General features: G+C 54.1%; 2 long non-coding RNA genes across 2 annotated transcripts; one reads left to right on the top strand and one right to left on the bottom strand.

The window, feature by feature from the left end:
* The first annotated feature begins 370 nt into the window (after positions 1 to 370).
* On the top strand, positions 371 to 16,241 carry LOC144372499 (uncharacterized). Its single transcript, XR_013432491.1, has 2 exons — positions 371 to 12,767; positions 14,188 to 16,241. It is a non-coding gene; the product is annotated as an uncharacterized LOC144372499 (long non-coding RNA).
* Positions 16,242 to 20,270: 4,029 nt separating this feature from the next.
* Positions 20,271 to 21,451, bottom strand: LOC144372501 (uncharacterized). Its single transcript, XR_013432493.1, has 2 exons — positions 21,343 to 21,451; positions 20,271 to 20,943 (listed from the first exon to the last, which is right to left on the bottom strand). It is a non-coding gene; the product is annotated as an uncharacterized LOC144372501 (long non-coding RNA).
* Between the last annotated feature and the right edge of the window lie 3,838 nt (positions 21,452 to 25,289).

Here is a 25,289-nt window from a genome sequence, read left to right as displayed (position 1 = left end):
TGGATGGGTAGAGAGATGAGAGGATGATAGACGGATGGACGGGTAGGTGAATAAGGTGGAGGGTGGATGGATGAATGGATGGAGAAGGGGTGGATGGGTAGAGAGATGAGAGGATGATAGACGGATGGACGGGTAGGAGAATAAGGTGGAGGGTGGATGGATGAATGGATGGAGAAGGGGTGGATGGGTAGAGAGGTGAGAGGATGATAGACGGATGGACGGGTAGGTGAATAAGGTTGAGGGTGGATGGATGAATGGATGGAGAAGGGGTGGATGGGTAGAGAGATGGGAGGATGATAGACGGATGGACGGGTAGGTGAATAAGGTGGAGGGTGGATGGATGAATAGGTGGGTGGGTGGGTGGATGGCATATAGATGGATAAGTAGCGGATAGATGGATAAAGGATGAACAGATAGATAGGTAGATGGCTGGATGGTGAATGTGTGGGGGTTTGGTAGATGGATGGTGGAGCATAGACAGGTGAATGGGTGGTCGGGTCGTTGGGTGCATAGGTAAATAGGCAGATGTATAGAGGAGCGCTTTAATTTTTATTAATTTTGGTTTAAAAATATAAGGGATGCCATTCTACAGTATGATTTCACACAGGCTTCCAAGAAGGTCATGCAGGCATTTGTTGGCAGAGAAGGGCAATTTGAGGTCCACAGAGTCATTTGCAGAAGAGACGGTAACTAAGAGGGCCTGGTACAAGCAGGGTCTGGGGAGTTGAGGAAGGGCCAGCAAAGGGGAGTCTGGCTCATTCAGGTACAGAAAAGGACTCCAGGCTGTGCACACTCTCAATTTTGTCTAGTTGATCTCAGTGTATTTCATGCAATTTAAAATATTTTTTAACAACTAAAACAAAAAGGTGAACAAATAGTAAAGGTTGGAGAGTTGAACGACTTGTGTCAGAGCACACCACGCAGCCACAGGTCTGCAGTCAGATTCACACCCAGGACTGTGGGTCTCTGCAGGTGGCTCTGCCTTCAGGGAGGTGGCCACTGGCACTGGCTGAGTGCCCTCCCAGGACACGCTGCTTGTGGAAGGGCATGGGCTGGCTTTGGCAGGCAGGCAGGTGGGATTGGTGAAGCAGGGGTGCCTTCAGGGTTGCAGCTTTGAGGTGGAGTCTGTCCCTGCATGTGGGGTTGCAAGGGGGGTGCCTCTGAAGTCGGCAACAGAACCGCCTCCGGCCCTTCCTCTAAGAAGAAAGGCTGTCCCTGTCTTTCTGGGCCTCTGCTCATCCTGCACAGCTCCCCATGGCCTCGGGCTGCTCCTTCATTATCCTCCGAATACCCTGCCCTGGGCCGGGTGCATCAGGCAGGAGGGGGGGGGCTGACAGGAGCCGCACAGACCTGCCTCCTCCTCAAGGACAAAGAGCAGTCGCTCTCCCTCCTCTGCAAGCCCCTCCCTCTGCAGGCTGAGTGCCTGAGAAGGTAATGCCAGCCCAGCGCCAGGCTCTGCACTCAGTACCTGCAATTTGCACAGGGGGAGTTCAGCTATTTCAGACAGCTGAGGTGCTCCTGATACCTGAGCAGAGGGAACATGCAGATGCCTCCTTTCCTCCTCCCACGCCACCCCCAGAATCCAGGGCAGGGCAGGGTGAACTTCTGATGAAGGTGACATTGGTTTAAAATAGAAAAATGGTGCTAGTGATTTTAAAGGCTGGACAGAAAATTGGAGAATCCAAAAGACAAATGCAATACGAACATCTCAGCAGTGCCCAGCAGAGGCCTTCCCCGTCAGGGCTGCCTGGCCTCGAGGGGCACAGAGGGCTCCCGAGACCCTGTTGGAACGTGGATTCTGATGAGGTGCAGGTCTGGGGTAAGGCTGGCATTTTGCATTTCTAACAAGCTTCCAGAAGACTCTATTTTTTGTCCCTGGAGCCATAGCAGGTCCTAAGGGGGCCTTCTTCTCTTGGGCAAGTCCACTCTGCACAGCTGAGGGCAGCAGTCATTCAGGGTCCAGCGTGGTCAGGGCCTGAGTCCCTGTGCCTGCCCCGCCACCTCTAAGAGACAAGCTCCCAGACCCCGGCAGCAGCCGGTCCTGCTCCTGGAGCACTGCAGGGCTTTGGGGGAGCTCATTCTGGAGACACCCGACGTCTCCTGGGCAAACTGTCTAGAATCAGTGCTCAGTGTCCCAGAACCAATGGTGCCTTTGGTGGAGACCTGGACTGGGACCTGGAAAACTGATCCATGGCCTGCCCAGCCCCAGGGCCCTGGGGCCTGTGGCCTTGCAAGATTAGGACACTGATGACCCTGTGGCTCCAGCCCCAGATGCAAGATTTCTAATTATTTTTCCAATAATTTGTGGTTGATGCCCTGATAGCCAGCACCATGACAGCCACGTTGTGGTGACTGAGCTCCCCAGAAAATCCCACAGGCACCGAATTTCATCACTAGAGGAAATGTCCTGCTGCATTTTATTTCCTCTCTGTAATATTTCTGTTCCGGGACCCTGAAAGGGAAGATATTGAAAATATTAGTTCTCAGCAAGATGCCGCATCTTGAGAAACACAGAATGGGCCAGTCCAGTGTCTGCTGACCTCTCAGCCCTGTCCCTCCCCTAGGGCCCTGGGCAGGGACTGCACTCAGGTTGACACCCAGAGGGACAGACTTGGGGCCGGTGTCTGCAGGCTGGCTCACCCCACGACTACCCACAGCTCTGATGCTTGTGGAGGCCGCTGCCCGCAGCAGCACCTTGGAACCTTCCGGCAGCCTCAGTGGTAGGCGTGGCTACTGCAGCTCTCCACTTGAACTTGACGAACTGGAGCTGGCCTTGGCCGCCCTGGGAACAGGCCTCCCTGTCTTATTCACACCCCTGGCCAGGACGGGCACAAGCAGCCCATCTGGTTCCCGTGGGGACTCTCTCCCGTGCTGGCTGCACCAGCTCCCCTGGGCGGTGACAGCCAGGCACTTCCACACTCTCCAGGGCAGAAGAAAACCCGCCTGAGCCAGGAGCAAGGAGAGGCTTTGGTCTCAGACTTGCTTTGAAGGAATCTCTGGTAAGGACAGACCTCTAGTGGCACCTGACTGTCCCCATGGTGGCTGGTTTTTTTTACTGTTTAAGTGTCCCCTGGCCTATGGTCACCAGGAATGTGGGCAGCCACTCATACTTCATGGCTGGCAGGATGGGGACATGGGCAAGGGTGGGAGCAAAGCAGAGCTCCGAGTGGGGGAGCGCCTGCCCAGGGCTGTGCTGCGCACAGAGGTGAAACCGACTGCAGTCAGTGTGGCACCAGGAAACCAGAGCCCACCGGGGCTGTGAGCCCACTACAGAGGCTGCCCGTCACGTGAAGGTCTCTGTGAAAATGTCCAAGGCAGAAGTGATGGCACTATTGTCCTTGTAGGCATGAGCTTCGACTGCCAGGGGTACATAGACCCCAGAGCGGACGATGTCTCTGCACAAGAGGCACAAGAGCCTCTCACCCAATGTCCAGCTCCCACCTCCTCTCTGCAGAGCCCCCTGCTATGGAGGGTACCTGGAAACCAATTTCTCAGCCTCTTTCCTAGGAGTCATTGTCAGTCAGACAGGAGAGCCACCTGGAGCCCCAGGACCATCTCGGCACCCCAAGAGAAAGAACCTGGGACTCCTCTCAGAGACGTCGACCTGACATTCTGGAGCATCTGACCAAGCTCACAGCTGTGCACTCTGTCGGCAGGGTGAATACACCCCGCCAATCCAGAGACACACCTGTGGTGACCCAGGTAGCGAGCTCACCTCCACAGCTGCCGTGGCTCCAGAGGTGGGCACGGCAGGGTGGGCACGGCAGGGTGGGCACGGCAGCAACCGAAGTCTGAGAAGCTCGGAGCTGAGCTACTCTGGTAGCAAAGTCGCCCTGGTCCCTGGTGCATCCAGGAGCAGCAGCTGCCACAAGAAGGGAAGCCCACTGGGTGACAAGCCCTTCTTTACACGGTCAACGTGGCTCTGGAGCGATGGGACAGGCAACAGGCTGGCAAGGTGGCTGTCGCTCCAGAGGGCTCCTGAGCCACGGCCAAGGTGGAATGAATAGCTTTAACTAAAGTCTCAGAATAATCAGGACCATCAGGGGACACTCCCCAGGGAGCACTGGCAGTGACCAGCAGGGGAGGAGCTGGCCCTGCAAGGGAGGCCAGGCAGGTGAGCAGGGAGAGCAAAGGCCCAGCCCACGGGACAGGCAGCACGGCCCTCCCTGTGGGCACTGACGTCCAGCCTGGGTCTGCTAACCCTCTCCAAGGTAAGGGAAAGGGTGGGCATGTGCTCTTTGAAAGATGGATTGCAGGGTGACCTGCTCCAGTCTGAATTTCAGTTTTATTTATGCAGAAACCTTGGAAAAAGCAATTGTGTCTCTGTCTTGGTTTCCTGAACCACAGCATGGGGTGAGAGCTTTTCCTGCTGCCTGTTAGGGTTAGGATTGGATGAGAGAGTGGACTGTGGGTCAGCATAAACTTCTGTGGACAGGTGAGGTGCCATTCCTGAACCAATGTGTGCTTTCCTGGGTTGGCACTTCTTGTGCAGCAGGGGTGTCACGTCCAAGGCTGAAGATGGCACTGCCTGGGTACCTTCAGGGGCTAGTGGCACCCACCTGACCTCGGAGACTTCAGGGTCACTGGACATAACTCAGGGCAGCTGCTTCGTTTTACAGATGGGGAAACGGGGCCAGGACAGTGAAGGAGACCACGGCCCGGTGGCTCACAGGCAAGGGTTCTCCCTCCATGACACACCTGTGTCCCCCTGAAGGCTCCTTTCCCTGCTGTGCCTGGACAGCCAGACACACGCCCTCGTGGCAATCCCTGTCCTCCTGTGGCCCTCCTAGGCTGACCGTCTCCCGACAGAACAAGATCTTGTTGTGAGTAGCAAAAACCACTCCACACAAATGCTACAGGCACTTGCTGGGGCGAGAGAGTCCAGGGAAGTGAGAGACCGTGGTGGAGAGCACGCTGCTCTCGGAGAGATGCAAACCACAAAGGCCTGAACGGTCAGACCCAGTGCAGCTGCACCCCTCACCTCCCTCTGTCTGCAGGAGGCGGCCTGTGGAGACACCTGCCGCCCGTGGCTCTTCTCCTGCCCACCTCTGGGGACCACTGAAGGGCGATGGGTCCATGTGTCCAGATCATGCTGACTTAAGGACCAGGGCCTGACGGGCAGACGCAGAGCAGAGACAGGCCTCCGAGGAGAGGGAAGCAGGAGCCAACAGAAAGCATGACCCATTTAGATTGTGGGAAGGAAGGCGCGGTGTAGGAGGGACCCTGAGGGTGCTCAAGCTGAGTGAATCGGGCCAGCAGGGCAGAGGCTGGTTCTTAGGCAGAAGTCCGCCGGGCTGAGGAGGGGCTGGTGGCAGTCCCTGGCCTAATTTGGGGGACCTAGATTGGGGAAAACCCAGGACAAGAGCTGACTGTGGGATCTGGGTTTTGGACCTAGCAGAGCCTCCAGCACCAGCTTCAAAGGAGGAGGCCCATGGAGCAGGGACCGAACCTGAGGCTGGGCAGCAGGCTGCTCTCCGGTGCCAGGACCACCTGGTTTAAAGGGAGTGTACGTAGACACCGGGCCTGCGAAGCTGTGGAGCTCTGGACAGGCGGCACGTCTCTGCTTCTTCTCTCTGTCACCCCTGGAGTAAACAGGTTGTGCTCCTGGTGAGGGAGAGGAGAAGTTGTGATGTGACACACCGCTAAGCCAAGTTCACAATAATGCACCATTCTTTACTCCAGAACTCATAACGCAGTATGCTTTTTGGTACTGAGGATTGAATCCAGGAGTGCTGGACCACTGAGCCACATCACCACCCTTTTAATTTTTTATTTTGAAGCAGGGTCTTGCTAAGTTGCTGAGGCTGCCCTTCAACTTGCAGCCCTGGGCCTCAGCCTCCTGAGTTGCTGGGCTTCCAGGGGCCGCCCTCACATCTGGCTTACACTGTGATTTCTAATATGGTATTTCAGGTCACGGCGGCAGTGACCTCTCCAGGTTGGCACTCCGTCTTCTTTTCAGTGGAACTGACGTGATAGGAGATGACTCAGTTTCCCCAAACTGCTGGTGGTGGATGAACGGAAATGACAGGTCCTGGGTGTTCTCTCCCCGGTCTACCCAGGAGCCAGGGTGTGCCCTTGGGGAGTCCACAGGTGGTAGAAATGAAGTGGACATGCCACTCTCCTGTCCCTGAGGCTTCCTGACTGGAGAGGGACCTGGGGAGCTAGCACCTGGCATTGTCAGCAGAGCTAAGTGTGTTCCAAGAGCAAAGTGAAGTGGGGCAGGAGCAAGCCCTTGGTCAGACCCTGCAGTAGACCCACACCCTGGTGGATAGGGGTGTGACCTCTCCTCTGTGTGTTGGAGCAGAATCACTAGCTGTGTCTTGTGTAGCTTGCACAGGTCACCTACACCACTGTGTCCCCAAACTAGTTTCACAAAGCGAGTCTTTCTTTTCTTTCTAGTGCTTAGACTTAACAAAGCAACTGCCCAGTGAATTAGCATCCATTTCCCTTGGCTGGTGGTAGGTTAATTAAGCCCGGTGAACTGGCTTGGCATCAGACTGATGAGGATTCCAACTCTCCATTTATCTGTCTACATCTATTCAAGAAGCTTTGATCTATCCAGGCCACAGTTTTTACAACTGACATGCACAGGCCATTGTGACTTGGAGACAAGGACTCCTTCGGGATGAAACATCTAGTAAGGTGTCTGGCAAAGTCAGTTCTTGGTAAGGACAGACAAAATACTAGTACAAGGTAATGTGCTTCCCAGCCTGAGTGTGCAGGAGGTCAGCTTGGCAGAGCTCACAGTTGGCACCTGAAGGAGAGTAACCATGTCTAAACAGAGAAGGAATCCAGTGATGGGGGGACTGATATGTAAGACCATCTTCCAACCACGGCCAAAGTCATCAGAGCAGAGCTCAGGTTGTCAAACTCATCCAACATATATCATGTTGGTCCCCTGAAGGAATGAGCAAAGGAATAATCAATAGTTATGGCAAATGGGTTGATTTTGGATAGGAGACCATCCAAAGTAAGACTGTCTTTAGTTAGATGTTGGATTATAGCAGTGATCATATCTGGTATATAGAAGCTTAGTGCCCCTAATCCCCAGAGTGTGGATAATTCGTGTGTGCGCATGCTGACAGTTTGTCTCACTAGTCACTTTTCAAAAGTTAAGAGGGCATCTACATACATGTATTCTTCTATCCATCCACCCAGCTCTGTTTTCATTTACCCATCTACATATCATCTATCCATCCATCCATCTATCCCACCTTTTTTCCATCATTCTTCCATCCATCTTACATTCATCCACTAATCCATCGGTATACCCTCTCATTCATGTACCCTTCTATCCATGTATATACTTATCCAACCAATTCACCCAGCCCAGTGTTTATTAAGCACCTACCTATGCCCAGGTAGATATTAGGCATGAACAGTCCTGACCCTGTACAATTCCCCTTTGTAATCAAATAGGCAGATGTCAAAAAACAACCACAACAATCAAGCACACATAGAATCTGTCAACAAGGAAATAAGTACCTACAAAGAGTGGGTCTGACAATCTACCCTCAGGATAACAATAACTATTTTGTGTGTGTACCAAGGATTGAAACCAGGAGTGTTTAACCACTGAGTCACATCCCCAACCCCTTTTTAAATTTTTTTATTTTAGACAAGATCTCATTAAGTTGCTGAGGCTGCTTTGAACTTGTGATCCTCCTGCCTCAGCCTCCCGAGTTGCTGGGATTACAGGTGTGTGCCACCATGCCCAGCAGCAATAAGTTTTGAATTCCCAATAAAACCAACGTTTCTGAGCCACGTTCTTACCTAGGTGGTCTGGGGCATGTGATGGCTGTTCCGTTCTCCCAGGACGAGAGGTGTGGATGATGATGTTCTCATTATTGAAGGCTTGCTCCAATTCCTAATTGCTGACTAATTGCCCTATCCTTCACTCTTAGGTTGTTTCCTTGAAGCCACCTCAAGTTGTGAAGCTTGAATTTTCTCGTGCAGGTTAATAATCTTTCTTCATTTCATTTTGGCACATTCAAGAGAACCCCTTTTTCAGCCCTCATGCATCAAAACTGCCTGTCACAGGCAGAGGGAATGGCAGAAGTGGAGGAGGGCTGTGGCTGCAGGAGGCACTCGACTGCAGCAGGCCCAAGGGTCAGAAGGCAGCCGGGCGCTGTTGGCCCCTCTAGGCACCGGGTGCAGGTTCAGAGGTCTGCAGCGCTGTGGTCCCGCGGCAAGCTGCCCGTGAGCTGCACAGGGAGTCGCTCTGAGGAGGGGGAAGGGGGTCCAGGGAGCACTGAGCCCAGCCTTCCTGTTGTTCCTCTAGGCAAGGAAGGCCCTGTGTACCAGAGAGAACAGAGGACCAGAGTGTCCCTTGCAGAGGAGCCCCTGGCCTAGTGCCACGGGGAGGGTGGCCTGGGAGCAGTGGTGTCAGGGTCAGCGCTGTGAGGAGTGCAGTCAGTGGCCAGCAAAGCTCCAGACCGGACAGCAGATGCCCTGGGTTGCTCTGGAGGCAAGGGAGCTGGGCCCCGAGAGCCCTGCAGTGGCCAGCCGTGGCTGAGGATGTCCCATGAAGGGCGGTGAGGCGGGAAAGAGCTCCCTGCCACCAGGGCACTGCCCAGGAGGGACTCAGGCTGCAGCAACAGGTGGCTGGGTGGAGGGGTGGGCGGCTCCCAGACACGGCCTCTCTTCACCTGTGAAGGACAGGTGAGTGCAGCTCAGCTCCGCCTGGCCGCCCCTCCGCCCCGCCCCACGAAGGTGTGCCTCCTGGAGAGCTCTTCCCACTCCCCTGGGTTTGCTCCAGGCTGCTCTCTGTCCCCTGACCCAGTCACCACTCTTCCAGCTGAAGGACGGCTCCTGGGGACTCACCACAGTGGAGAGGCCTAGTCCTCAGCAGACACCCTCCCTCGTGCCCCTGTGGCTCCCCAGTCCTTCCCACACTATCCCGGTCCCCAGACTTGTGCCCTGTGGGTCTGCTCTCTGTCTCTTGGTGGTGCTGCTGGTGACATTTCCCCTTGGTCCATGAGATTATTTAATTCACACCTGACATTCCCCTTCTGCTGGGAGCTCCGTGTGTAAAGGCAGTCCAGACCCAGCGCTTGGTAAATACTGCTGGGGTGGGTAGACGGAGGGTGGGTGAACTCTTAACTGAATCCACGGAGACGCGGGACACAGACTCAGGGGCCGATGCCCAGCTTTCAGGACCAGGGTTCACTTTGGTGTTGAAGGCGTGGAGCTTGAGAAGTCTCCCGACAACCCTGACCACACGCTTGAGTAGGTGGCCAAGAGGTCTGGAGAGGGCACGAGTGGGCAGAGAGGAGAGCCGGGATGGGACCCAGAGTGCCACCAGGCAGGGAGGCAGGTCTCACCAAGGAGCCTGACAGTGCTGGGCTGAGTTGTGTCTCCCCCAGATCATATGTTGAAGCCGCCACCCCAGCACCCCAGAATGTGAAAAGAGAGCATTTATAGAGGCTATGAAGCTGAAATATTCTGGGGGGAAGATGTGTCCCCCTGGCCAGGACCGCCAGATTTTCCTCTCAGCCTCTGGCCTTCCCTGGCCTCCCGGTCTGCTCTGGGTCCTGCTCGCTGGCTTCCTCTGGGAAGGCCACTCAGGACCGGGCGGCCTGGAGCCCCTTCATCGGGGGGTTGTTGGACCCCAGCAGCACCGCGGGAAGTCCTGATTCCCAGGCCGCGGTCAGCCTCCCGGGAGCTCCCAGGGATGCTCCTGCTCCTCACCGAGTCCTGCCCTGGCCTGGCGGGCCCTGCAGAGCCTGCTGCTACCCGGCAGAAGTCCCCTTTCCCCTCTTTGAAAACGTCGCTGAGCAGACATGCTCTCTGCTCACAGGAAATCTCTCGACTCAGCGCTTTCCTGCTGACTTGGTGAAACCCCTGGGGACGTGGAGGGCAGGCCCTGGGCAGGCTGGTGGGCCGGGCTCCGCAGCTGGCGACCTCCCGGGCTGCGACCTGCGGGCTGCTGAGTGGGGTGCTGCCCACCCGAGTCTCATAAAGAGGGTGCGGGGGTGGGTGCCAGGGAGCTAGCCACCAATTGGAGCCCCAGCTGCCGTTCCCATGGAGATTCCGCACTGAGCCCTTGCCCTCCACACTTACCTCCTCCCATGCACCGTAACCTCCATTAAGCAGAAACAAAAGATTAATACGGCAGAAGCCATTTAATGAGCTCGCGCTGGCAGAGGATGGCTCTTTCCTGCAGTGGATTCCTGGAACAGCAAAGCAGAGGCCTCCCGCCTCTTCCAGGAGAGCACCAGGCCTTCCCGGGCCTGATCCGCCCTGCAGCAGATGCACAGCTGGCCTCTGGCCTGGGAGACCCTTTCCTTTTCCTCTGTGTAAGGTCGGGGCCGGGGCAGGTGGGGAGCCAGCGCCTGTAGGTCTCCGGCAGGAGATCAGGCCCCAGGGGCCCAGAGATCTCGTCCTCTGGACGTGGCACGAGGAGATGGAGTGAGCTTCTCATGCTGCCCACTGGGACACAGAGTGACGTCTGATCTCCGAGCCACAGGGAGGGGTCCAGGGATGCTGCAGAGCCCCTTCCCAGAGGCAGGTTGAGGGGGACCGGGGAGATCCGCACCTGCTTCCTGCGTCTCTCCAACCCTTTCTCCTTTCGTGTCCCCCACACTCAGCAGCGTGGGATGGAGCGGGGCTGGGGGTGGCCTCTCTGGAGGTCCTCTGAGTGCTCAGCACTCCTTCTGCTTCCTGAGCACGTGCCCACCCAGCAGTGGATCTCTGAGGCTCTCCGATGCCTTGCTCTTCTGGAAGATGCAGCCCGGCCTCAGGCCATGGGGCTGGCAGAGAAATCTGCGGCTCTGGGACACAGGCCCCGGCGATGCAGCACCGAGAACCTCCTTTCTGGACACCTCAGAGGCTCTGCGGGGCCCTTCTCAGCGGAGCACAGCACAAGGAGCAGGGCTCCTCTCAGGGGCGCGGCAGAGACTGAGCTGGAGGCCAGTTAGGACCAGGAGCACACAGCGCTGCCTCTCAGCGGATTTACCCAGTCTCCCTCGCTAGAAGCACAGGGTCCCACCTCACCCCTGGCCTGTGCGGGCCACAGGAAGTGGGATGTGAGGCCCTCAGGGCATTGCCAGGTTATTAGGTCAGGTCTCTGCCCTGTCTCAGCCTCGGCCCTTGATGCCCCTGGGCCTGGCCAAGCCATGGCCTCTCTCATGGCCCTACCGCTTTTCTGTGCAGGAGCCCTGGATGTGGGCAGCGCCAGGGCTGCCTGAACGCCTAGTCGCTGGTGGGCTGCTTCCCAGGGCACCAACACCAGCATCTCCCCAGCTACAGCCCTGGGTGGTGGCTGGTCAGACAGTGGGGGGCAGCATCCAAACAAGCCAAGTGTGGCCAGGAGGAGGGCAAGGGTGAGCACAGGCCCTGATCCCGAGAGGCAGGCTCCTCCCCGAGACCCTTGCTTGCTGGTTGGGCTACCAGGTGAGCCCAGGGGTCTCAGCAGGGCTCAGAGGAGAAGAGGAAGGAGGCCTTGCCCCCCCCCCGCCCCCCGGTGGCCGTGGTCCAGTGCTTCCAGTGCAAACTCAACTCCCTGTGAGCACGTTAAGTCATACAAGAGCTTCACATTTATTTCATGGAACATGGCTGTTTGTTGAGTTAAGAGTGTTGGGCTGAGAGGAGGGTGGCCCTGACAGGGGTGGGGACTCTTGTCCCCACAGCTACATGCAGACACTTTGGTAAGTTGCTGGTCATCTGAGCAGTGGGCCTCAGCTCTGACAATTGGGAAGTCCCCACGGAAGGACTCCTCACAGGTGATGCAGGGGACATGAAAGTAGGGTGGCACACACTCACAGACTCCCAGGAAGTTGGACAAAGACGATTAAAGCAAAATTTTGGTATTTTCCTTGAAATTTGAATTAAAACCAGATACAGTTTCCCAAAGAATGCAGAAAGTAAGAAAGAGAGGAAAGAAGAATAAAAAGACCCTGTTCTGGTGGCAAGTGCCTGGTCACCAGGTGTGGGTCCCTCTCAAGGTGGACCCTCTTTTGTTTAGGTCAGTGCATTTGCCTTTCAACCTGACCTCGCCAGTGCCAGGTCGTTCGGGTCTGGCCAGGTTTGGTTGAAGAACCCCAGGGCTCCCCTCTGGGACCCTCAGGCCGTGCTCTCTCTGGCTGCAGTACGGGGAGATGCTGGGCCCAGGGGGTCTCTTCAGGTCCCTTCAGTTTTAGTCCTTTCTTGGTCCACACTGACTGTGCACCAGAACTGGAGGAGGAGGGTGCTGAACTCGCAGGTGCAGGCCAAGAGGGGACCCCAGGCCTGGTAAGGGGCTGGTGGGCCCTGCAAGGCCAGAGTCCCCTCTGGTCTCTGCAGTCTGCCCCAGCCCTGCCCTGGGAGCCCTGCCCTGGGAGCCCTGCCCTGGGAGCCCTGCCCTTCACCCTGAGGTCAGTGCGCTGCCTGACCTTTCTGCTAAAACCGAGATGCTGAGGACTGGGGAGGTCTGCGTGAGCTCCCAGCTGTGTGCTGCCAAAGGGGCAGAGCGGCCGGTGGCTTTGCAGACCAGAGGCCGCGATGGCATCGGATTCCAGGGAGACCTCACCAGTCTTTCCAGGACTTAGTCCACTGCAGATGAGGTTCCTCCGTCCCAATTCCAGAGCCGTGGTCTAGTCTCTGATTGGATTTTGAATCTTTTGAGAGATCTGATCGCTTTCCCACAGTGGGTACACACATTAATCCATAGACACAGATGAAAGCCGAAGCTGACCTGGAATAAACGGTTTTCTTCCTGAGAGGAACCCACCTGGAGTGGCGGTCTGCACCTGCCAAGTCCGAGGCCTGCCTCCGGCTCCTCCAGGAAGGTGAGACGTCCCCCGCCACCGCCGGGCACCTGTGGAGTGGGCAATGCTTCTTCTCCCTGGGTTGTGTCAAGGCCACGATGTCGTGCCCTGAGGCCTCATGTGCAGGGTGGGGAGGGAACCCTGACCCTCTGAGTGGGGGTGTGGGCTCAGCCTCCAGGCCAGGGAAGGGCTGTGGACATGACCCCCAGTGGCCGACTCAGGAGAAGGCTCTCAGCGGTTCTCAGTGAGTGGGAGGTGAGGGCCACAGTCCAGAGTGTGACCAGGGGCGATGGCCACAGTCCAGAGTGTGCCACAACCTGGGGTGGAAGGGAGTGAACGGCCCCTTTCCCCTGGCAAGGCAGGGCAGCTTCCCGTCCAAGGGGCGACCCTGAGAGCCGCTGGGCAGAGTGTGAAATCTCATCACAGAGACTGCACAACCTGCCTCCTGGCTGAGCCTCAGGAGGGCTGGAGAGCAACAGGGCCAGGGCCACCAGGCAGGGTGCACCTCACTGGCCTCCTGTGTCACTGACCTCCTGTGTCACTGGGCCTTCTGTGCTGTGCCCGGCAAGGACCGGGAGTGGAACAGGCCGACTCACGCAGGAGGGTCTTGAGAAGCCTGCGGATGGATTTGAGTTTGGAAACGTAGCAGTGTGACAAGGGCTGTGTCCCTAGGCAAGCCCTTGTCACTTGGTCACTCTGGGCAAAGAAAGATCTCTGTGCCTACATTTCTTCCACTATATCATTAAATTTTAAATCAATCTCACCAGCCGCTTTTGAAAACTAGAGACCATACCTGTGCAGGAGCTGGACCCCGAGAGGCACTGGGTTACTAAGGAATGCCTTTTATCATCAAAACCTGAAAACCCACATCTCTATCCAGCCTGAAGACCTGCTCCCAGAATAGCATCCTGGAGCCAGATGCAGCCCCACACCCCCTAGGGGAGAAGTAGACCTCTCCTCTCTGCCTCTGGGGAAATGATGAGAGGCTCAGGTCAGAGTGCAGCACCAAGGGTCCTGGGCCCCATTACCCCTCCTGGCCCCAAAGGCCAGGGCTCAGGGCGGCCGTGTACCATGCCCCAGCTCCTGCCACTCAGGACATTCCCACCGCTCAGCCCACAGCCCCATTGTCCTATCCACCCCAGCACAGCCAGGCCCTGCTGCTGACCAGGCCAGCCAGGAACCTGACCTCAGGACCCAGTGGGGACATCTCTGCCAGTGTCCTCACTGGTGTGCTTGCAAACATGCCACACTCCCGAGGACGTGGGTGTGTGTTCATGTGCACATTCACGTGTGTGTGCTTCTGTGTTCACGCACAGAGACATGCACACACATAACCTTGTCTCATTATCATCTCGCATGATTCACCCACTTGCCTCACCTCTGCATCTGTCATTAAAATTCTGTTACTCCACCCCTCACGTAAGTATCACCTCCTCTGCAGATGCCTTAGAATGACCCTCTCCGACCCCTCCTCTGGAGCCTGCTGGACCACAGAGAGGGCAACTGCACAACGCCTGTCCTTATCTGCCTACTGACTGCAAAGTGCTTCAAGGACAGGGGCCAGGTCTGAGCCACTTTTGCCTCCACAACGATTGCTGCATTATCTGGGCCACAGTAGACTTTCATATAATGGATAAAATAATGGACAAATGAAGTTAATAAAATTGCTATATAAATAATACATGGGAAGACGAACATTGCTGTAAACCATTAACTCGTGTGTATGAATGTAATTAACCCAAAGAGGTCACTGCTAAGCGTGACTACGGGACCAGTCTCCCAGACTGGGGCACAGACAGACTCTGGCTGCACACACCACAGGAGACCTGCGACATCTGCCTGCAGCCATGCGACCACTTCCCTGAGACGCCATATACCTGCGGTGGAAAATGAACCTGCGAATCCAGGCGGTGGATGTTCCTGTGTTACATGCAGCCGCCTCCTGACAGGGTGCAGAACCCATCCACCTCCTGAAACCATGTCCCTGTGTGTCCTTCAAAGTCAGCCACCCAGAGCAACGTCCCCAGGCCACATGGGCTGTCCCTGGGGGAGGTGAAATGTCAATGTGGTCTGAATGCCTCTCTAGGGGTTGTGAAGGTACAGGGGATGTCCCTGCCCAACTTCACTTAGTGGCAAAGCCAGAGACTCCTCCCCCAGAGCCAGCTCTTGGTTGAAATGGTTTGGGGAGGGAAGGACACTAGGTGGGTCCTGCAGTTCCCAGAATTTCTATTCTCTGGTGCCTTATGGTGGAGCTGGCTCAGGGCATCTGCTGAGTGATGAAATATCAGTAAATGCAGTCCCTCTGGGCTCCTGTCTGTGCCTGTCTCCTGTCCAGGACCGTCACACCCACCTCAGCCACAAGTGTTGCTTTGGTGTTATTTCCTCACATCTGAAACCCAAAGAAAAAGTACACAAATGAAGTCATTTGGTTTCACAGATTCAGTAAGTACCAGGAGTCCTTCTAAAACTTGAAGAAATTCTTGGAAATTGGTGTTGTTGAACATTAGTCCCCAGGAAACTTCTAGGCTTGGCAAGAATTCAGAAGTGGTGGAACATTTGTTGACATTAACCACTTCACAGTGACTCATCAGTGTCATGGTAGGAAGGTCCAGTGTCAGAGTCAACGTCGTAGCCCCTCAAGAGCCTAATGCCCAGTCACATATCTGGATCACCAAGTTGTAGGGCATGTACATCCTGCAGGGTTGCACCCAACAGGAAGACAAGAAGTGCTCTAGGTGGTGACGCGATGGCTCTGCACATGCAGGGTCGACCGTTCTGAGCCACAGCACTGCATTGTCGGACAGGAATCGGGTGCATACGAAGAAACCTCACCACCCGAGCACAGACAGGGCTCTGCTACGCTCAGGGAAGGCTGTTCCTGGTCAGCCTTTTCTTTCTGATCTCCCTTCTCTTAAGAAAGATCTCCAGTCTTGATCTGCACCTGCCCAGGCTTGGCATGTCCTGCCTGAACCCTGTGATCGGCTCTCTGCACCACCTTCTCAGTTTGAGCTCCCGTGGAAGGCTGGACCCCGTGTCCGGGGGATGTCACAGGCCACTTTCTCCGGGAGCATCTCTGCACAGGGAGGGGACCTGCCCCAGCTCAGCAGATGCGTGGGTCAGGCTGTCCAGCACTCTTCACTGCCCCATGGTCACTTTCACTGTGCTGGAACCACAATAAGCACCCGCCACATCAGCCTATGAGGAAAACTGTGGTGGGGTCCAGTCTGTGATCAGGTGGCCACTGGCCTCGAGGCCCGGGCGGCATGACACACCAAGGCTGCAGCAGGTGGCAGAGAGCCACACCCTCCTGGCGGGGAAGCGAGAGAGTGAGAAGGGGCTGGGGTCTGTGTCCCTTCAGAGGCAGGCCCAGGGACCAAAGGCTGGCACCTCCCGATGGCATGCTGTGGGGACAGGATCCAAAGCCTAGCATGGAGAAGTCAACGGTGGGTGAGGGCGTGATGTCACAGGGCAAATGCAAAGGCTTTTGAAATGCAATGTTTTTTGTCGTTGTTGTGTTTTTTTTACTTATTTATGAAGTAAAAACAAGCATTTTGACCACACCAGGGAAGAACAGATTCGAATGTCAACCCAGAAGCCGTGGCACCAGCCACCAGTAGAGTGGGCAGTGTGCTTGGGCCCACAGTCGCCGTGCCCTGAATCACAGGCAGCATATAAAACACTCGGCCGTGACCGAGACCCCCAGCCCCACAGTCTTCCCGGGTCTCTGGACCTAGCACAGCACATGGGGTGGGGTGGGCGTGAGTGTGTACCTGGGTGTGTGTTCACAATTTGGGGAGTAAAAATAGACAGGACTCACCAAATTTTAAGACGATGCACCCAAAGTGACAGAAGCACTGATCGTGGAGGCCTTCAGGGCGATTTTCTCAGGGATGGACAGACCAGCTGACTGTGAATCAGGCCAGAAGAATCCCTGGAGCAGCAGGACAGTGGCCCCGTGGCTGGGGCGTTTCTGGGGTGGAGAGGGACATCCTCCTCACTCCCTGGCTCACGGGGCCGGGCGTCCTGGCGTGGAAGACCCTGATGCTGTCCCTGCCCACAGGATTCCTGGGTTGACATTTCTGCTCCCTGCACCTCCACCTCTTCCCTCTAAGGCTGCCCACCGCAGCTCTGTGAGGACTCAGTGTCACCTGTCCCCCCCAAGGTGCCAGTCACCAGGCTGTGCTATGCACCCTGGCCGTCCCTCCAGGACTACTAACCATGCTCCCTGTCCTGAGTGGACCCCCACTCTGAGACTGCCCTCCAGGATCTGCCCTAAGCTTCTTCTTGCAACCCTCAAAGGCCACGCTAGTTGGTCCCTCTTGATGTCTAACCAGATGAGATGAGCCCCAGAGAGCAGCCCCACAAGCCTGCTGCAGAGAGAAGGGCCATCGCTCACTGCTCTCATCCAATAAAGGAAGTCGGGACTTTTCTCCTATTCCTTATATGTCCAGTTATTTTTAAGGACATAGAAATGACATTTTACATTTTTCTACAGTATAATTAATTGTTTGACAGTCCTACAGAGGCATCTTCTGGAAAATGCCAAAAAAAACAAATAAACAAACAAAAAACCAATAAGATGAAACAGAAGAAAACAACAACAGGAACTCACCAGGCAGGTGGGGTAGCCTGGGGGGCCTTATGTGCCGCGCAGAGTCAACTTCTTTCTAGGATTTCTGTTCATGTTTGTCCAAATTATGGTTCCCTTCGGCAAAACAGGAGAGAGATGAATGCTCTTTAGTCTTTTGAAGGAATTATGGCTCTTTTTGCCTGCTTGTGTGAGCACATGTGTGCATGAGTATGCATGCCTGTATGTATGTACACACATGCCTGTGTGCACATGTGTGTGCATGTCTCTCTGTGTGCATGTGCGTGTACGTGTGTGCATGTGCATGTGTGTGCATTTCTATGTGCACCTGTGCATGTGTATGTGCATGTGTGTGTGAATGTGTCTCTGTGTGCATGTGCGTGTACGTGTACACGTGCACACATGTGTGCACGTACACATGTGTACACATCTTTCTGTGTGCACCTGTGCATGCGTGTGTGCGTGTGTGTACACTTGTGCATGTGCATGTGTGTGCGTGTCTCTGTGCACCTGAGCATGTGTATGTGTGCATGTGTGCCCATCTCTCTGTGTGCACGTGTGTGTATGTGTGCACCTGCAGGGCTGGGGGTGGGCCCGGGCTGTGTGTGCCAGGAAAGTGCTCTTCATTGAGCTGCTCTGGTCCTATTTTTTACTTAACAGCAAGTTTAATGTCCGCCCTTTCCTCGCCATCCTCCTGTAGTGCCCCCAGCATCCCTTACCCTCCTCTCCTTTCCTTTTCTATCAACTTTTCATGGAGAAAGCCGCCAGGCTCCAGGAGAACAGTGTGGGGCAAGTGGCCCTCCAAGTTGTCTGCCGAGCTGCCAGCCCAGGATTGGCCCTGCTCCACTGCTCAGAGTCTCAGCACCGAGCACTCTGTGTTGAAGTGCTGGGCCTCGTGGAGATCTCGATACGTATGTGACCAGGACCACCTGAAGCCGCCAGCCGAGCGGCACACTCCATCTCCCGAGAGAAGCCGAGTCCACGTGCACTTGGACATGGTGGTCCCTGGTCCACTTTCATCTCCAGCTCACTGTGCCTCTGGCCCCAAGCAATTCCAGGCTCTAGATGCAAGACCCTAAGGTCAATATCTGAGAAAAGTGCTACCTGCCCCGGGCCTTGGTCCCAGGTTTTCTTCATATCGCCTTATCAGGAAAAAAACCCAAAGATGTTTTAATTAAAAGTAACGATAATCAGAAAAAAAGAATGGCTATAAAGTTTACGATTTTATTTCCTCTATGAGAAAGGAGAGCCATCATATTCTCATGCAGATCAATCTCTTGAATACGCATTTTTCATGACGATGGGAAGGAATTTCAGATGCAAAGTGGACCACATGCCGTCTCAGGCACAGGAGCCCCTTCATCTCCCGTGCGGCATCTCACTGCATTGCCAGTCAAACAGCTCACAGAAGTTGCCAGCGGAAATGCCCAAGTCCCCTCTTCAGCTTTGCTCTGTGTCCTCTTCCACTCCAGGCACACCTGCAGATTTTAGCGCATCTGTGTCTGTGTGCTCTCTGTATTTCCCGAATGAAGAAGAGTTTATAAAAGAAACACAGGTAGAGGGATAAGAGTGAACTCTTCCCATCTAATACTTTTCAGCACTCTTTGCCTAGAATCCAGCTGATGTATTTATTGTCTTAAAACTAAATTACTCTGCAGATGACATGATTATGAGTTTAGAAAGTTCAGAAGTTTCTGCAAGCTACCAGAATTAAAAGTCAAGTTAGCAAGGTTACTCTCTGCACAAATCAATCAAATTCCCATATAATAAAAAATGCATAGTGGGAAAAATTTATAACTACACGTATAAAACATACAAAAATAAATCAAACGCAAGTGTGCAAGACCTGACACTGAAAACAGCCACATCCCCGAAGGCTGCCATCACCAGTGTGTCCCCAGGTGGGATCTTTGTGGGGCCAGTCTGCTCCCCATGTGCACAGCATAGGGTGAGGGCCGGGGGCCATGTGCCGTCCACAGGGAAAGCCGATTATCCCTATCAATTCACAGGTAAGTGCAGGTGCACTGCAGATCTCAATGTGAAAAATAAAGCCAAAGTTTTTAGAAGAAACAATAGACCATCTTTATGATTGGAGTAAGCAGAGATTTCTTAAAAAGGAGAAAAATAATTGAAGAATTTGGACACAATAAGGTTAAGTACTTGTGATTATCAAAAGACACTATTGAAAGAGCCAAAGGATAAGCCCCAGAGCAAGGGAAAAAATACGTGCCATGTGCCCATCCAATAAAAGATCCACACATGCAACACATCTGACCAAATTTACAAAAATAGCAACATCATTGGGAAAAAACACAGGCCAAGATGGCCAACGAACACAGTGAAAGGCACCTGACTTTACCATCAGGAACATGCACATCAGATTTCAGAGGGAAAGTGAATTCCCCATCGGGAAAGATAACATGCAACAGAGATTCACCGTCAGCTCCGGGGGGCTATGGAATGTCGACGCCCGTCATCTTGTATTTGGTAACGCTCTGGAAAACAGGGAGCTGGTGGGCTAAATATTGAACAGCAAGGTCTCAGCAGCTGGGAGGTTGAGCCGGTGTCATACGTGAAGCTCTAAGGCAGCAAGGACCACTGAGCTGTGACTTCTTGCAGCAATGTGACAGATCTTAGGATGAAGCGCCAGGCCCAGCGACTGCCTCCTACAAGACTCTACTGTGAGAATTCCAAGAGGAAAAACCAAGGTGGGATTATGGTCAGAGCAGTGGCTGCCGCTGGAGCAGGCAGCAGCGGTGGGCCCAAGGGGCTAGAAGAGAATTCCGGGAAAGGCAGGTGTGTTCTGCTCGTGAAAGTCCACTGTACGTGTGCTGGACACCTGTGACTTCATTCTATAGCTCAAGGATGCCCTTCTTCAATAAGAAGTCTTCCAAACTAGGTCTCTTCATATAAAACCACACGCCTTGATCACGTGATGATTCTTCCAAACCTTTATTTTGTAAATGTGATTTTTATGCCTTACTGGAGTTCAGAATTCTTGACCTGCTTGATAATCTTGCTCACATTCGTCAGTCAGCTCTGCCATATTAATTCTGACTCCCAGAGAGTCTTCAATATAAAATTCACACATTCATAAAACTTTTTTTTACACTCTACCTTCAAGGTCTCAATAAATTTTGGCATTTTTGTGTTGAGAAGTGTTTTCATGTGAAGTCATCTATCAACAGTGTCTTTCAGCATGAAATGCCCACCGTGGACTTCTCCTGGGTCCTCTCAGGCCCATGGTGCAGGTCCACTGCAGAGGAAGGGCAGCAACACACTGTGGGGCCAGGCAATCCTGCACTCTATCCCACGCGCCTCCTCCCACTTCCTGGGAGCTGTGAGCCGCTGGGTTGCCTGGCACAAGAGCAGGCTTCCTTTCCCTGTGCCTGCCGCGGCCCCTCGAGGGCCCCCTCCAGGGAAGGGCGACGGCCTGCAGGAGGTGGACGGGTGGCCCAGGCTGTCCTCTGTCTGTGGAGCCTGCCAGAGGTGGGCGCCCTGCTTCCAGCCAGACCTGCTTCCTTCCTGGCCCCAGGCCCACAGGCCAGTGAGGGCAGGCTGGGTCTTATCAGCTTCCTCCAAAACCTTTCCTCCTCAATCTCTCTCTCCCTTAAAAACAAACAAACAAACAAAAAAACAAAACAGTGATTCCAAGGGTTTCAGGAATATGCAAATTCCTCTCTCGACATACCAAGAGATCCCTGGTCTTGGTTCACAGTGGCCGGAGTATCTATGGACATCTTCCTCTGACCATGTGTCAAGAAAAGGAGGGCAACCACAGAGGTGGTCTCTGCTGCCTGCCCACCACAGGACCTGGTCGGGAGCCAGTACCAAACTGTCCTTCAGAGCCTTCGGCTTCTGCTTGTCCGCCTCTTTACCCCGCGACCTGCGCCCTCTGCACAGCGCTCCCAGGCCAGCCCACACACCTGCGCAGGAGCCAACACTCCGGCTCAGGCCCACGGGTGGTTTTGTGAGTGCTCCTACCACGTGGCCCTCTCTGGCACTTACACTTGGCACGGTGCAGCCTGGCTTGCTGCTGGGTTCTCTGCACACGATTGTCCCCTCCCCGGGCAGGTAGGCAGCTGCCCCCACGCAGCCATGCAGCCTGGCGGGAGCCCTCGGGCTGGGAATGCGTGCTGTTCCAAGGCTGCTGTGATTATGTGAACTTGAAGCAGTGCTTGGGTCTGAGAATTGTCCTTGAGTGTGTTCTGCAATAAATTATTTAAGTGAGATGTGAAAGAACTAATTGGTTAATAGCCACAATTGGGATTAAAGAGTAATTTTGATTTTCAAAAGATGCTTAAAAGGATAAATATTCAGTTGTCTCATTTTGCTATTAAAAAGAAATACGCATCCTTAAATGACTTCACATAATGGAAAAAATAGGTGGGTTAAATGCTACCCTCCTTGTGGAGGTGACAAGACATTGTCAAAGCTCCTGCTGGGGGCGGGCACCTGGGAGCAGGCCACTGGCCTGTGCGTTGAGGACATGGGCTGTGATCACTGGTGTTCTCCTTGCTCAGTGAATGTGCACTGCGTAGGACAAAGACAAAGAAATCCTGCGGAACAAAGGACACCTTTCTGGCCCCAGAAGGGGGCTTAAATTTTAGATGCTTAAGTGACCCAGCTCAGGCCTTGCTTAGCAAGAGTGTAGGGCACAGGAGCGCAGTGAAGGGGTTGGCAAGAGCTTTGCCCTCCAGATGGGCCAGGTAGCGGGAGCCCTGGGGTGGGGCCTGCAGAGGGAAGCGGACCTGGGCTTTCGAGAGGAAAGGGAAGGGCCACAAGGAAGGAGGTCTAGAGGCGAAGGAGGGACCCGCACCACACACTGTCGCTCCCACTTGTGCCAAGTCTGGCTCAGTCCTGGCAGATCCTGTGCAGACCACGGGTAGATTTTTAAAAACTACATCATCTGTGTGGATGCTACCTGGGTAGGATTGGTGCTGTCCTTCCCAGTAGTGATTTATAGGACGCTGTACGACTAAGAAGCAATCAGATTTCCAGGTAGCTGACTGAGTTCAGGTCCTCCTCAGTTGTAGAACCACAGGGCCACCTTTGTTTCCCACAGTGGTTTAGCCAGGACTTGAATGTAGTGAGTGCTCAGTAGGTACTTATAGATGTAGTAAGTACTCAGTGAGTCTTTGTAGATGTCGTAAGTGCTTGGTAAGTACTTACAAATAGAATAAGTGCTCAGTAAACATTTACAGAAGGCCTGAGCACAGAGTTCAGCTTTCTCCCTTTTTGAGCACAAAAGGGAATAAAGATGTATTTCAAGTTCTGAGGTTCGGGGTGTTTGGTTTTAGGAATGTGTGGTCAAGACCTTCAGGGCTTAATTCTATAGACAACCAGGTACTGCGTCAGGACAACTGAGCTAAACCTGGAAAGGGTTTGATCCAGGCATACATTTCAAAATCATATCCACGAATTCAGGACACTTTCCAGGTCTAATTCTGGAAATTCTAGAAATGCTAGATTCTTTCCGTGCAGTGATAAAGGAGTACCATTTCATGACCCACAGCTGATGTTTGGTTCCTTACTCCATTTATAACCAAGTCACTTCCCAAATGTGATTTCTTCCAAGAAATTTCTAATCTGAAAGGAAGTCCAAATTGGCACAGACGCAGCAACCTTCTTGGCACAAGTGATATTTAGGAAGCAGCACCCTAACCCTCCGGCAGCCGTCCTGTGGCAAGGGCTGCTCATGTGTGCCTGGCAGGAAGGGATGGCCTCACGGTCAGGCAGAGCCCAGGGATACCCACTGCCTCCTCTTAACCTCCCGCAGCCTCTGTCTCCCAGGTGCCTCTGCTTCCACCCAGTGCAAATATCCACCCACTGGAGAAGACACACTCACCTGGTGGCCTGAGGCCCTGCCACCTTCCCACCTGGCTCCCGGGCCCCCCCAGGCACGGGCCCTTCCGTCCTCTCGGAGCCTCTAGCACCCTCCAGCACCCTCTCTCCCTGGGGGGCAATCCTGGACTTCCGTTCCAGGAGATCTGGGTGAATGTCACATGTGGTCAGTCCACAGAGCTGAGAAGGCGTGCTCCCAGGAAGCTCTGCAGAGAAGACCTGAGCCAGAGGCCGTCGGACCAGTGTTTCCTAGTTCAGCTGCTACTCACAGGTTTTCCTGAGCTGCTCTCTGAAACACGAATCAAGCTGCTGAAGGAGAAGGAGAGCTGCTCACGGTCCACACTGCCTTGGCCTGGAGCCCTGAGCCGCTCCTCCTGGCCTCCGGCTCGCTGTCCATGTAGGTGGGACAAGGGTGCTCACCCCGGCTCCGCGGTCTGCCACTTTGCGAAGCCACGTCCCTCTCCTGCGCGAGGGCCCTCTGGGCTGCACCCTGGCTCCCTCACCGGCCTCCCAGCTCTGTCCTCCACGGGGCCTGCTGCTCCGGGCCTGCTTCCTAGGTAAGGGTGCGATGCACGCCCTAGGAGCTACAGTTCTTCATTCCCTTAAATGAAGTGTGTTGAGGAATAAGGAAAGCGGATGCCTAGGAACACAGTTCCTAACGATCCCTTGAACTCGGGCCCCCGTTGGCAGATTCCAACACAGACGAAAATCCCCGGAACCTGTGGAGTTTACCTGAAGATGTGAGGAGGTCAGCGTGACCAGGCCTAGGAATCTGCAGGAACCATCCCATGAGGTGAGTGGACCATCTCTTCACGTTATCAGAGAGAAAGTCAGAAAAGGTGGAAACAAAGGGATAAAAAGGCCGTCCCAAAAGCCGGCTGCTCGTCCCTCACAGTGTGTCTAAAGCTCTTCTGACACTTTCAGAAACTCATACTAGTGCCCCATGGAGAAAAATGTCATGAGTATTCTTACATGTACTTAGATGCCCTGTGGAACCCATTTTCACTGCATAGTATTAGTCAGTTTATATATAAGATGTCTGTGAAAGAATAATCTGAAGGCACCTGAAAGAAAATAGTCGTTATTCTTTTAAAAAATCTTGAAAATTTAAATAGTAGGGGTAGTGCACTTGGTTAGGGTGGCAAGACAGAAGGACATGGGGAGAGAAACTGGGCAGGACTGGCCGCTGGAGAGGGACTGAGTGAGAGCTCTCCACACCTCCTCTGTGGAGGCGGCACGCGTTGGTGTGCAAGACCCTGGAGAGCCGGGCGCCCTGCAGGCTCCCTGGACTGGAGACAGCTGGCCCGAGGGCAGAGGGCGAGCGGGTTCAGAAGCCACAGCATGGCCTCTGACTAAACCCCTGGCTGACAACCTGAGTACTCGGGAGCCCAGCAGGCCATGGATGACCACATTCCACTCTGGTGCAGGCACATTAGTGCTCTAGCAAGACAGGGCAGACAGCCCTCAGAAGAACACAAAATCCCAGTTGCCATATGTGTCATCTACAGTGTCCCATTGCAAACAAGAATGATCAACCCTGGGCACAGAGAGGAAAGGCCACCCAAAACCAGGTCCTTCCTGTAGTCCTTGACTTGGAGCTAGTGGTCAGTAACTGAAGAGCAGCTCTCACACATACGTTCAAATAATCAAAGATGATCCATAACTCAATAAAAATACATGATTAGTGAGTGATACAATAAACCAATGAAGACATGAAAACTGTATAAAACTACATAACTATATTAAAAAGCCACAAATTCCAGAGCTGAAAAGCACATCGTAGAATAAAAATCAGCTGAATAGGTCTGTCAGCACATGGACATGGACGAAGGAGTCCACTGAAAAAGGACACATCCATAAAAATCCAATGTTAGGAGCAAGGAAAAGACGGAGTAAAGCTGAAGAGACTCTCAGGTCTTGGGAACAGGATGAGGCTTTCCAACACACCTACAAGTGGGGAATCCTAGAACAATCAGAGCACTAGTGCCTGGAATTCTCCATCGATTTGCAAATCTATAACGCTCCAAGTAAGTGCCCTAGAAGAAGAAATGCGTCTGGACGCATTAGGCTCCTGCCACGCAGACCTCAGAGAGCAGCCCGTGAAAGCCGTC

Source organism: Ictidomys tridecemlineatus, unplaced genomic scaffold, assembly GCF_052094955.1.
Source record: "Ictidomys tridecemlineatus isolate mIctTri1 unplaced genomic scaffold, mIctTri1.hap1 Scaffold_1100, whole genome shotgun sequence".
NCBI lineage: Eukaryota > Metazoa > Chordata > Mammalia > Rodentia > Sciuridae > Ictidomys > Ictidomys tridecemlineatus.
Note: the sequence above shows the minus strand (reverse complement) of the source record. Positions and strands in the feature narration are given on the sequence as shown.